This window comes from Salvelinus sp. IW2-2015, linkage group LG27 (genome assembly GCF_002910315.2).
Source record: "Salvelinus sp. IW2-2015 linkage group LG27, ASM291031v2, whole genome shotgun sequence".
In the NCBI taxonomy this organism is placed as follows: domain Eukaryota; kingdom Metazoa; phylum Chordata; class Actinopteri; order Salmoniformes; family Salmonidae; genus Salvelinus; species Salvelinus sp. IW2-2015.
Window position 1 is genome coordinate 38612071 of NC_036867.1, and position 12742 is coordinate 38624812.

General features: G+C 45.0%; 1 protein-coding gene across 1 annotated transcript in view; it reads right to left on the reverse strand.

Moving 5' to 3' along the window:
• The window catches only part of cracdlb (cracd like b), a 23701-nt gene extending 12002 nt beyond the window's left edge, over nt 1-11699 (reverse strand). Inside the window, exon 1 of the mRNA XM_070435545.1 lies at nt 11484-11699. The gene's annotated coding sequence lies outside the window, so the exon portion shown is untranslated. The remainder of the gene's footprint in view (nt 1-11483) is intronic.
• Nucleotides 11700-12742: the final 1043 nt, after the last annotated feature.

The following is a 12742-nucleotide window of genomic DNA, read 5'->3' on the forward strand; positions in this document are numbered from 1 at the left end:
TCAGGACTTACTCGCTGAGTATCGGTACTGTGCACACACTGCCAAATATACCTCTCTATACCCCTTGGCGATGTGGGTTGGAGCCCTGTCTCAGCCCCCTTCTGTCTATGCCCCCTGGTCGATGTGGGTTGGAGCAGCCTGTCTCAGCCACTCTGTCTATGTCCCCCTGGCGATGTGGGGTTGGAGCCCTGTCTCAGCCACTCTCTGTCTATGCCCCCTGGCGATGTGGGTTGAGCCTGTCTCAGCCCCTCGTCTATGCCCCTGGCGATGTGGTTGAGCCCTGTCTCAGCCACCTCTGTCTATGCCCCCTGGTATGTGTGGTTGGAGCCCTGCTCAGCTCCCTCTGTCTATCCCCCCTGGTGATGTGGTGGAGCCCTGTCTCAGCACTCTCTGTCTATGCCCCTGGCATGTGGGTTGGAGCCCTGTCTCAGCCTCTCTGTCTATGCCCCCTGGTGATGTGGTTGGAGCCCTGTCTCAGCCACCTCTGTCTATGCCCCCCTGGCGATGTGGGTTGGAGCCCTGTTCTCAGCCTCCCTCTGTCTATGCCCCCTGGTGATGTGGTTGGAGCCCTGTCTCAGCCTCCCTCTGTCTATGCCCCCCTGGTGATGTGGGTGTGAGCCCTGTCTCAGCCACTCTCTGTCTATGCCCCCCTGGTGTGGATTGGAGCCCTGTCTCAGCCACCTCTGTCTATCCCCCTGGTGATGTGGGTTGGAGCCCTGTCTCAGCCAATCTCTGTCTATGCCCCCTGGCGATGTGGGTTGGAGCCCTGTCTCAGCCTCCCTCTGTCTATGCCCCCTGGCGATGTGGTTGGAGCCCTGTCTCAGCCACTCTCTGTCTATGCCCCCTGGTATGTGGGTTGGAGCCCTGTCTCAGCCCTCCTCTGTCTATGCCCCTGTGTGATGTGGGTTGGAGCCCTGTCTCAGCCACTCTCTGTCTATGTCCCCTGTGATGTGGGTTGGAGCCCTGTCTCAGCCCACTCTCTGTCTATGCCCCCCTGTGATGTGGGTTGGAGCCCTGTCTCAGCCACTCTCTGTCTATGCCCCCTGGCGATGTGGTTGGAGCCCTGTCTCAGCCCCTCTACTCTTCTGTCTCACCTGTCCCCCTGGTGATGTGGATGGAGCCCTGTCTCAGCCTCCCTCTCTGTCTATGTCCCCCTCAGGTGATGTGTTGGAGCCCTGTCTCAGCCTCCCTCTGTCTAGCCCCTGGTGATGTGGGTTGGAGCCCTGTCTCAGCCCCCTCTGTCTATGCCCCCTGGTGAATGGTGGTTGGAGCCCTGTCTCAGCCTTCCTGTCTATGTCCCCCTGGTTGATGGTGGTTGGAGCCCTGTCTCCAGCCTCCCTCTGTCTATGCCCCCTGGTGATGTGGATTGGAGCCCCTGTCTCAGCCACTGTCTATGCTACTGTCTCCCTGGGATGTGGTTGGACCCTGTCTCAGCCTCCCTCTGTCTATGTCCCCCTGTGATGTGGATTGGAGCCCTGTCTCAGCCATCCCTCTGTCTATGCCCCCTGGTGATGTGGTTGGAGCCCTGTCTCAGCCATCTCTGTCTATGCCCCCCTGGTGATGTGGGTTGGAGCCCTGTCTCAGCCTCTCTGTCTATGTCCCCCTGGGTGAAGTGGATTGGACCACTTTTCTCAGCCTCCCTCTGGCTCTCTGTCTATGCCCCCCTGGTGATGTGGGTTGGAGCCCTGTCTCAGCCACTCTCTGTCTATGCCCCCTGGTGATGTGGGTTGGAGCCCTGTCTCAGCCACTCTCTGTCTATGCTCTTACTAGCTGTCTCCCTCTACATTTCCTGCACTACTGTCAAAAATACTAAAAACCATTAAAAAAAAATACATACTGTATATATATTTTAATACATTGTCTGTCAACAGATTTTGCAGTTGTCGTATTTTAATAACATGTATTTATTTATTTAATATTTAATAATAGCACATTTGATTATCCAGCCAACATACCAGTAAATTACTTTGTCTTTCCAGAGACAAAGACCCTTCATTGATAATAAATAGTTTCACACACTCTTTTCCTTGAACAAGCTGATAACAACGTTTAAGAAACCTAACAAWCCTGAAGAATTGTCTGCTTTTTGTCAGGCGTTAGATATTAGCTTTGCTATTGTCATTGTTCTAGCTATTTATAGTTAATAAATAAGCGTTTTTCATTTGAAGTAACATCTTCTCAAGTCAAGTTTGCCAGTTGAGTGATTATTGTGTCAGCAGTTCCAATTAGTTTCAACAGTATTTCTCTTTCAGCAGATATCATGGAGCGTTTGAGTAGAACAAGCGGACCAGACAAGAGGCTTTCAGCTCCCGTGTTGACTTTGTTCCTGGACCTGAATAGGAGTTGCCTAGCAGTCCACTGATGACGTGACGTGACATTAAATAACAAGGAGACAATTTAAACACGACCTGGAGTATCAAAAAAACCTATTCCCCAGGACTTCATCAATGTTACCCCAACACACACCACACACACAACACACACCACAACCACACACACACACAACACCACACACACCACACACACACCACACACACACACACACACACACACCACACACACACACACAACACACACAACACACCACACAACACCACACACCACAAGCTCTTTCACACAATGTCTGAAAGAAGACAACAAACAACCAGAGGTTCACCAGAGTTTCTAAGCACGCCCAAACTCCCCCAATCCATCTTTTTCCAAGACGTCTACAAGCAGGGAAACTCAGGGAGAAGAGTGGGTTAGTGTAACTGAACCCCAGCCAGTAAACCACAATGCAAGCAACCCAGGTCTAATACAGCACAACCCAGTCTAATACAGCAAACCCAGTCTAATCACAAGCAACCCAGTCTAATACAACAACCACTGTTCTATAAACAGGCACAAACCCGTCTAATACAGAACCCAGTCTAATACAGCCCAAACAGCAACCCAGTCTAATACAGCAACCCAGTCTAAACCAGGGAAACCCAGTCTATACAGCAACCCAGTCTAATACAAGCAAAAAAAACCCCAGTCTTAACAAAACCAAAGAACCCAGTCTTAATACAAGCAAACCCAGTCTAATACAGCAACCCAGTCAATACAGCAACCCGTCTAATACAACCAGTCTAAACAGCAACCAGGTCTAAAACAGGCAACCCAGTCTAATACAGCAAACCAGTCTAATACACAACCCTGTCTAATACAGCAACCCAGTCTAATTACAGCAACCCAGTCTAATACAGCAAACCCAGTCTAATACAGCAACAACCAGTCTAATACAGCAACCCTTCTAATACAGCAACCAGTCTAAATACAACAGATCTAATACAAACCCTGTCTAATACAGCAACCATGTCTAATACAGCAACCGTCTAATACAGCAACCCTGTTAATCAGCAACCCTGCTAATACAAGCAACCCCCTATCTAAATAACAGCAACCCAGTCTAATAACAAGCAGGCAACCCTGTCTAATACCAACCGTCTAAAACCCAGTCTAAATACCCGTCAAACCCCCTGTTCTAATACAGCAAACCCTGTCTAAAAAAGCAACCCTGTCTAAATACCAGCAACACCCCTGTCTAATTACAGCAACCCAGTCCTAATACCAGCAAACCCTGTCTAATACAGCAAAACCCAGTCTAAAACTAGCAACCCTGTCTTAATACACGCAAACCCAGTCTAATACACAGCTACAACCCTGTCTAATACAAGCAAACCCTGGTCTAATACAGGCAACCCTGGTCTAATACAGCAACCCAGTCTAATACACAACCCTGTCTAAACAACACCCTGTCTAAATACCAGCAACCCGTCTAATACCAGCAACCCTGGTCTAATACAGCAAACCCTGTCTAATTACAGCAACCCCAGTCATAATACAGCAACCCTGTCTAAAACAGAAACACCTGTCTAATACAGCAACCCTGTCTGATACAGCAAACCCAGCTTCTAATACAGCAACCCCAGTCTAATACAGCAACACCTTGGCTTAATACAAACCACCATACCAGTCCAATACAGGCAAAAGCACCCTGGCTAATACAGCAACCCTGGCTAATACAGCAACCCTGTCTAATACAGAAACCCTGTCTAATTACAGCAACCCAGTCTAATACAGCAACCCAGTCTATACACAAACCCGTCTATACAGCCCAGTCTAATACAGCAAACCCTGTTCTAATACAGCAACCACAAATGCTACAGACCTATATCTACAGTGGGGAGAACAAGTATTTGATACACTGCCGATTTTGCAAGTTTTCCTACTTACAAAGCATGTAGAGGTCTGTAATTTCTATCATGGGTACACTTCAACTATGAGAGACGGAATCTAAAAACAAAAATCCAGAAAATCACATTGTATGATTTTTAAGTAATTAATTTGCATTTTATTGCATGACATAAGTATTTGATACATCAGAAAAGCAGATCTTAATATTTGGTACAGAAACCTTTGTTTGCAATTACAGAGATCATACGTTTCCTGTAGTTCTTGACCAGGTTTGCACACACTGCCAGCAGGATTTTGGCCCACTCCTCCATACAGATCTTCTCCAGATCCTTCAGGTTTCGGGGCTGTCGCTGGGCAATACGGACTTTCAGCTCCCTCCAAAGATTTTCTATTGGGTTCAGGTCTGGAGACTGGCTAGGCCACTCCAGGACCTTGAGATGCTTCTTACGGCGCCACTCCTTAGTTGCCCTGGCTGTGTGTTTCGGGTCGTTGTCATGCTGGAAACCCAGCCACGACCCATTTCAATGCTCTTACTGAGGGAAGGAGTTGTTGGCCAAGATCTCGCGATACATGGCCCCATCCATCCTCCCTCAATACTGCAGTCATCCTGTACCCTTTGCAGAAAAGCATCCCAAAGAATGATGTTTCCACCTCCATGCTTCACGGTTAGGATGGTGTTTCTGGGGTTGTACTCATCCTTCTTCTTCCTCCAAACACGGCGAGTGGAGTTTAGACCAAAAAGCTCTATTTTTGTCTCATCAGACCACATGACCTTCTCCCATTCCTCCCTGGATCATCCAGATGGTCATTGGCAAACTTCAGACGGGCCTGGACATGGCGGCTGCTGAGCAGGTGGACCTTGCGTGCGCTGCAGGATTTGAATCCATGACGGTTAGTGTGTTACTAATGGTTTTTCTTTGAGACTGTGGTCCAGCTCTCTTCAGGTCATTGACCAGGTCCTGCCGTGTAGTTCTGGGCTGATAACTCACCTTCCTCATGATCATTGATGCCCCACGAGGTGAGATCTTGCATGGAGCCCCAGACCGAGGGTGAAGACCGTCATCTTGAACTTCTTCCATTTTCTAAATATTGCGCCAACAGTTGTTGCCTCTCCACCAAGCTGCTTGCCTATTGTCCTGTAGCCCATCCCAGCCTGTTGCATGTCTACAATTTTATCCCTGATGTCCTTATACAGCTCTCTGGTCTTGGCCATTGTGGAGAGGTTGGAGTCTGTTTGATTGAGTGTGTGGACAGGTGTCTTTTATACAGGTAACGAGTTCAAACAGGTGCAGTTAATACAGGTAATGAGTGGAGAACAGGAGGGCTTCTTAAAGAAAAACTAACAGGTCTGTGAGAGCCGGAATTCTTACTGGTTGGTAGGTGATCAAATACTTATGTCATGCAAATAAATGCAAAATTAATACTTAAAAATCATACAATGTGATTTTCTGGATTTTGTTTTTAGATTCCGTCTCTCACAGTTGAAGTGTACCTATGATAAAAATTACAGACCTCTACATGCTTTGTAAGTAGGAAAACCTGCAAAATCGCAGTGTATCAAATACTTGTTCTCCCCACTGTATATCTATCCCACCCCCGCTTTCAAGGTCTTCGAAAGCCAAGTAACAAACAGATCACCGTCCATTTCGAATCCCACCGTACCTTCTCCGCTATGCAATCTGGTTTCCGAGCTGGTCATGGGTGCACCTCAGCCACGCTCAAAGTCCTAAACGACATCATAACCCATCGATAGAAGAGACAATACTGTGCAGCTGTATTCATCGACCTGGCCAAGGTTTTCGACTCTGTCAATCACCACATTCTTATCGGCAGACTCAACAGCCTTGTGTTCTCAAATGACTACCCTGCCCTGGTTCACCAACTACTTCTCAGACAGAGTTCAGTGTGTCAAATCGGAGGGCCTGTTGTCCGGACCTCTGGCAGTCTCTATGGGGGTGCCACAGGGTTCCATTCTCGGGCCGACTCTTTTCTTCTGTATACATCAATGATGTCGCTCTTACTGCTGGTGATTCTCTGATCCACCTCTACGCAGACGACACCATTCTGTATACTTCTGGCCCTTCTTTGGACATTGTGTTAACTAACCTCCAAACAAGCTTCAAATCCATATAACACTCCTTCTGTGGCCTCCAACTGCTCTTAAATGCAAGTAAAACTAAATGCATGCTCTTCAACCGATCGCTGCCACACCTGCCCGCCCGTCCAGCACCACTACTCTGGACGTTCTGACTTAGAATATGTGGACAACTACAAATACCTTGGTGTTTGATTAGACTGTAAACTCTCCTTCCAGACTCACAATAAGCATCCTCAATCCAAAATTAAATCTAGAATCGGCTTCGTATTTCGCAACAAAGCATTCTTCATTCATGCTGCCAAACATACCCTCGTAAAACTGACTATCCTACCGATCCTCGACTTCGGCGATGTCATTTAAAATAGCCTCCAAACACTCTACTCAGCAAATTGGATGCAGTCTATCACAGTGCCATCCGTTTTGTCACAAAGCCCCATATACTACCCACCACTGTGACCTGTATGCTCTCGTTGGCTGGCCCCTGCTTCATATTCGTGGCCAAAACCCACTGGCTCCAGGTCATCTATAAGTCTTTGCTAGGTAAAGCCCCCCTTATCCAGCTCACTGGTCACCATAGCAGCACCCACCCGTAGCACGCGCTCCAGCAGGTATATTTCACTGGTCACCCCCAAAGCCAATTCTTCCTTTGGCCGCCTTTCCTTCCAGTTCTCTGCTGCCAATGATTGGAACGAACTGCAAAAATCACTGAAGTGGAGACTCATTCTCCCTCACTAACTTTAAGCAACAGCTGTCAGAGCAGCTCACAGATCACTGCACCTGTACATAGCCCATCTGTAAATAGCCCATCCAACTACCTCATCCCCATACTGTTACTTATTTTATTTATTTTGCTCCTTTGCACCCCAGTATCTCTACTTGCACACTCATCTTCTGCACATCTATCACTCCAGTGTTTAATTGCTATATTGTAATTATATCCCCACTATGGCCTATTTATCGCCTTACCTCCCTTATCCTACCTCATTTGCACACACTGTATATATACTTTTTTTATTGTATTATGACTGTATGTTGTTTATTCCATGTGTAACACTGTGTTTGTTGTTTGTGTCGCACTGCTTTGCTTTATCTTGGCCAGGTCGCAGTTGTAAATGAGAACTTGTTTCTCAACTAGCCTACCTGGTTAAATAAAGGTGAAATAAAATAAATAAATAAAAAATAATACAGCAACCAGTCTAATACAGAAACCTGTTAATACAACAAACCCTGTCTAACACAACAACCCTGTCTAATACTACAACCCTGTCTAACACAACAACCTGTCTAATACAACAACCCTGTCTAATACACAACCTGTCATACAACAACCGTACACAACCCTGTCTAATACAACAACCCTGTCTAATACAGCAACCCTGTCTAATACAAAAAAAAACCCTGTCTAATACAGCAACCCTGTCTAATACAACAACCCTGTCTAATACAAGCAACCCTGTCTAACAACAACAACCCTGTCTAACACAACAAACCCTGTCTAATACAACAACCCTGTCTAATACAAGCAAAAACCCAGTTCTAATACAACAACCCTGTCTAATACCAAAACAAAACCCGTCTAATACAACAAACCCTGTCTAATACACAACCTGTCTAATACAACAACCCTTCAAATACAAGCAAACCCTGTCTAAACAGCAACCCTGTCTAATACACAACCCTGTCTAATACAAACAACCCCTGTCTAATACAAGCAAACCCTGTCATAATAAACAAACCCTGTCTAATACAACAACCCTGTCTAATACACAAACAACCCCTGTCTAATAAACAAACCCTGTCATTAACAACAAACCTGTCTAATACACCACAACCCTGTCTAATACAGCCAACCCTGTCTAACACAACAAAACCCTGTCTAATAACAGCAACCCTGTCTAATACAGCAACCCTGTCTAAAAAAACACAACAACCCTGTCTAATACAACAACCCTGTCTAATACAACAAACCCTGTCATATACAAGCAACCCTGGTCTAATACAAAACAACCCTGTCTAACACAACAACCCTGTCAATACAACAACCCTGTCTAATCAAACAACCCTGTCTAAAACAACAACCCTGCTAATACAACAACCCTGTCTAATACAACAACCCTGTCTAATACAGCAAACCTGTCTAATACAAACAACCCTGTCTAATACCAACCGTCTAATACAACAACCCTGTCTATAACACAACAACCCTGTCTAACACAACAAACCCTGTCTAATACAACAAACCTGTCTAATACAAACAACCCTGTCTAATACAGCAACCCTGTCTAATACAACAACCTGTCTAATACAGCAACCCTGTCTAATACAGCAACCCTGCTAACACAACAACCCTGTCTAACACAACAACCCTGTCTAATACAACAACCCTGTCTAACACAAACAACCCAGGTCTAATACAGCAACCCTGTCTAATACAGCAACCTGTCTAATACAACAAAACCCTGTCTAAACACAAACAACCCCTGTCTAATACAGCAACAACCCTGTCATACACACCACCTCTCTAATACAGCAACCCTGTCTAATACAGAAAACCCTGTCTAACACAACAACCCTGCTTAATACAGAACACCCGTCTAACACAAAACACTGTCTAACAACAACAAACCCTGTCTAAAACAAACAACCCTGTCTAATACAAAAACAACCCTGTCTAAACAAACAACCCTGTCTAACACAACAACCCTGTTCTAACAACACAACAACCCAGTCTAATTACAGCAACCCTGTCTAATACAGTCAAACCCTGTCTGCATCTAGCTGGTCACTGGAACATAATCTCCCAGCAGAGTAGAAGACTAAAGGTCGGTGCAGCTCACTGAGCAACCCAACTACCACACACAGCAACCAGGCCTTGAACCCTGGCGCCCAGCAGAATGGATACCTGCAGAGAACAAGCCCAACAATAGGGAACAGCAGGGGTACTGTCTCTGGTGAAATCCTATCCTGCAGCTACAGGATATTACTGAAGCTGGCTGGCCAGTCCTYATCCAGCTGGCTACAAACAGCACAGTACAGACGSCGTATCTWAATTTGATCATCCTGTTGTTGAAGGAATTGTAATTTCCACTTTAAAATGTCAGACTCGATTTGCCCTAATGATAAATGTATCAACCCCTACAAAACATGTTCATTAATTATAATCCACATAACAATTCACATTTCCTGTTGCTGCAGGAAMGCTGTTTTAACTGGCTCAAATGAAGATACGGCAACTGTATACTACGTATGCACTCTGTGGTAGAAGAGCCTTTAAGAGCTATAGAGTTCAGCTAACTATCCTCCTTGTTGGCACCAAACGTTCCATGATTAAAACATTCTAATTTGCGTTGTAACTAGAAGTGTCAATGTCTCAGGTGTAACTTTAAGTGTCAACACGGTGTCTATTGAGATTCTAAATCAAGCCAAGGGACTGTATATGATGGCTGGCTATCCATGGCTCTGTCTATCTGTGGATCTGGTGAGGATAAGCCTGTGTATTACTGTTTAATGAGATGATGAACTTGTGTAACCTTTTAGACCTCACACACACACACCTGCGGCTGCGACACCTCAGGTCCTCGAGTGCCTGTAGTGACGTCAGCATGGCCYGCTGTTCCCCCAAGGCTATAATGGAACCCCACAGCTGAGCTACTGTATWGATAAGAGGAAACCATCTACTTTTTACAGCGCCACGCATACAATAAAATAATCAGATTAAATGCTTCCGGAATGTAAATGAATCGGGCCATTTGAATAGAAATAGATTTCAGCTGTAGACAATGAGTGAATTYTTAACTGGAAATGGCTGTGAAAATACACCTGATTGTCTAAAGAACAATAAACAAAGAAATAAATTGATGTAAATTATTTAAAATGTTCAAAGTATAGAAGATCTTAACATCGTATGACCTGCTTACCACAGGAGGCTGGTGGCACCTTACCTGGGGAGGACGAGATTGTYGTAATGGCTGGAGTGGAATGGGTGGAATGGTATCAAATACACCAAACACATGGTTTCTATGTGTTTGATACCATTCCATTCACTCCGTTCCAGCCATTATTATGAGCCATCCTCCCCTCAGCAGCCCCCACTGCTGCTTACTTACCATGTAAGTAAATAGAAACCAGGTACCAACATGGTCCCTGGAAAAAGCCTCTAAAAAGGAAGTGTGACTGATAAGTKCTACGTAACAGCACTGCACAATGAGAGCCAAGGGACTCCTCAGTGAGCCAAACAACACAAGCCCAGGGGACCTGACARTTTCAGCAAGTCTCCACACACCACGGCAGTGCAGTGAACACATGGAGTATTACCTGTTGATAATGGAGGGACTAAGGTAGAGAGCTACCCCCTATAATCGATCTCTGGGTACTAGACTAAAGCAATATGAACCGGAACTCAATGGTTTTGTGCTCTCCCTTTAATAAAGGTATTTTAACCAAACAGCCGTTATGAAATCTGATTGTCCAGTGAATGATCAGCGATTACTCTGGTCCTGTTCACAAGCAGCATGATGCTTTATATACAGAGCAGTGTTGTTTACCAAAGGCAGTTTTATTAGATGACAATGAAGGATGACTTAGGAAAGACAAACACTGTAATGGNGTGAATGATCAGCAATTACTCTGGTCCTGTTCACAAGCAGCATGATGCTTTATATACAGAGCAGTGTTGTTTACCAAAGGCAGTTTTTTTAGATGACAATGAAGGATGACTTAGGAAAGACAAACACTGTAATGGCAATCATCCTTCTTGCTGGATGAGTGCATAGTGTTGTTTTGACAGAAACAGGTTGAAGCCTCTCTGTAGGCAGTGGAATAATCACACAGAATCTGGACTTTTCAAAACCCTAGCACGTCATTTTTTATACCTGGAAAAAAACTCTCGAGATCATAACAGTTGTTATTGTTTAGGTCGTCGGACACGATTTGATTCTTATCAGTTAATCCCATTTAGGAATGCAGAACTCGTGCTCAACACACTGTAGTTAAAAGTTCAAAGGTTATGGAACAAGAAACAGTTGAAATACTGTACAACAGCATGGAAGATCATATGTTGCAAATTATCTTATCAATTATCATTTTTATCAACAGATACAACTGTTTGTGGGTGGTTTCTAGTTCATTTACAGTACGAGTCAAGTTCAGTCGGGTGGAATTGTCTTACCCTGTTACTGGAGAGCAGCTGCTTCTTCTTCCTCTCTCTCTTTCTCTGTTTTCTCTTTCTCTCCYAGGGGAGGATGTGTCCTTCCACGCACTCACACACATACTAGTCCTCAGCCACCTCACTCCACCGCCATCMGCAAATGAAGGGAACGAGAGAAGGAGAAGTGATAGGAGAGAGGTGATAGGACAGAAAGGGAGAGAGGGAGTGGAGAGTGAGAGAGAGTGGCACTGCAAGGGTAGTGTTCATAGGATCAGTGACAGGAGTGGAAAGCTGTCTTAAATTAACTGTGACCAGAGAACAAATGTGTTGTGTTGTCCTGCATCATTTATCCCCTCTATACATTTTAGGTTCTTCGGCAAATATCTACATTTAAAGACATTTCCTAAGTACTCCCATTCAAAAGTATTTGAATGTCTGAATGCAGTTACGTATCTCAGTATGTGTTCATAAAGAGTTAATAATTAGAGTGAATGAGTCACTTTTCTCATAAGTGGTAATTAGTGACCCGTTGTAGGCATTGGGTCTACCTTATAGCCTCCTGGGCTTACCAGGTTTCTACAGGCTTGAAAGACAAGACCCTACAAACATTGATGTTTTCACCCCTCTGTGTACTTTACTGTTTAATCCTGTGTCCTGTGTGTTATCTAACGTTATTCTGACTACTCCAATTCAAGTACACTGTTACCTGAGTGAAACATTAGCCCTGGTCCTTACAAAAGCAGCTCAGGCAGTCCCACCCACCCAATCAACGGTCAGGAGTCAGACAGCTCACTTTTCTGACACCACTACCTCCACTCCCTCCCTGGACAAAGTGTGCTTTCAGTACTGGCCTTCTGAAAATTTGTGAAATACAAACATGTAATAATACTACCTCTAAGAGTGTGGCCTTATGTTGCCTGTACAGGCAAAGGAACCTGCACACCTCAGCCCAGAAAACATTGACTACCAGAGTTAGAAATGTCCAATGTCTTGAGTGTTGCTCCCCAACAAAGAAGGCGTGTGTAAACATTAACCTCGCTGTCATGGTTTCCAGATGAATGGTGTGGCAAGGGAGAGACTAGCTAGCAGCTGTTCGATTATTAACTATCCTTACTGAGACCCACTTCTTTCTTTCATATTTATGAAGAATATGGGGTGAATTCCAAATTCAGGTATTGCAAGTTACAGTATCTTCCCATTTCAAAGCTTTTCACATTCATCTCTCAGAGTTCAGGTCATTTCTCAGTGTTCTTCACATACATGGAACAATGAATGGCAAC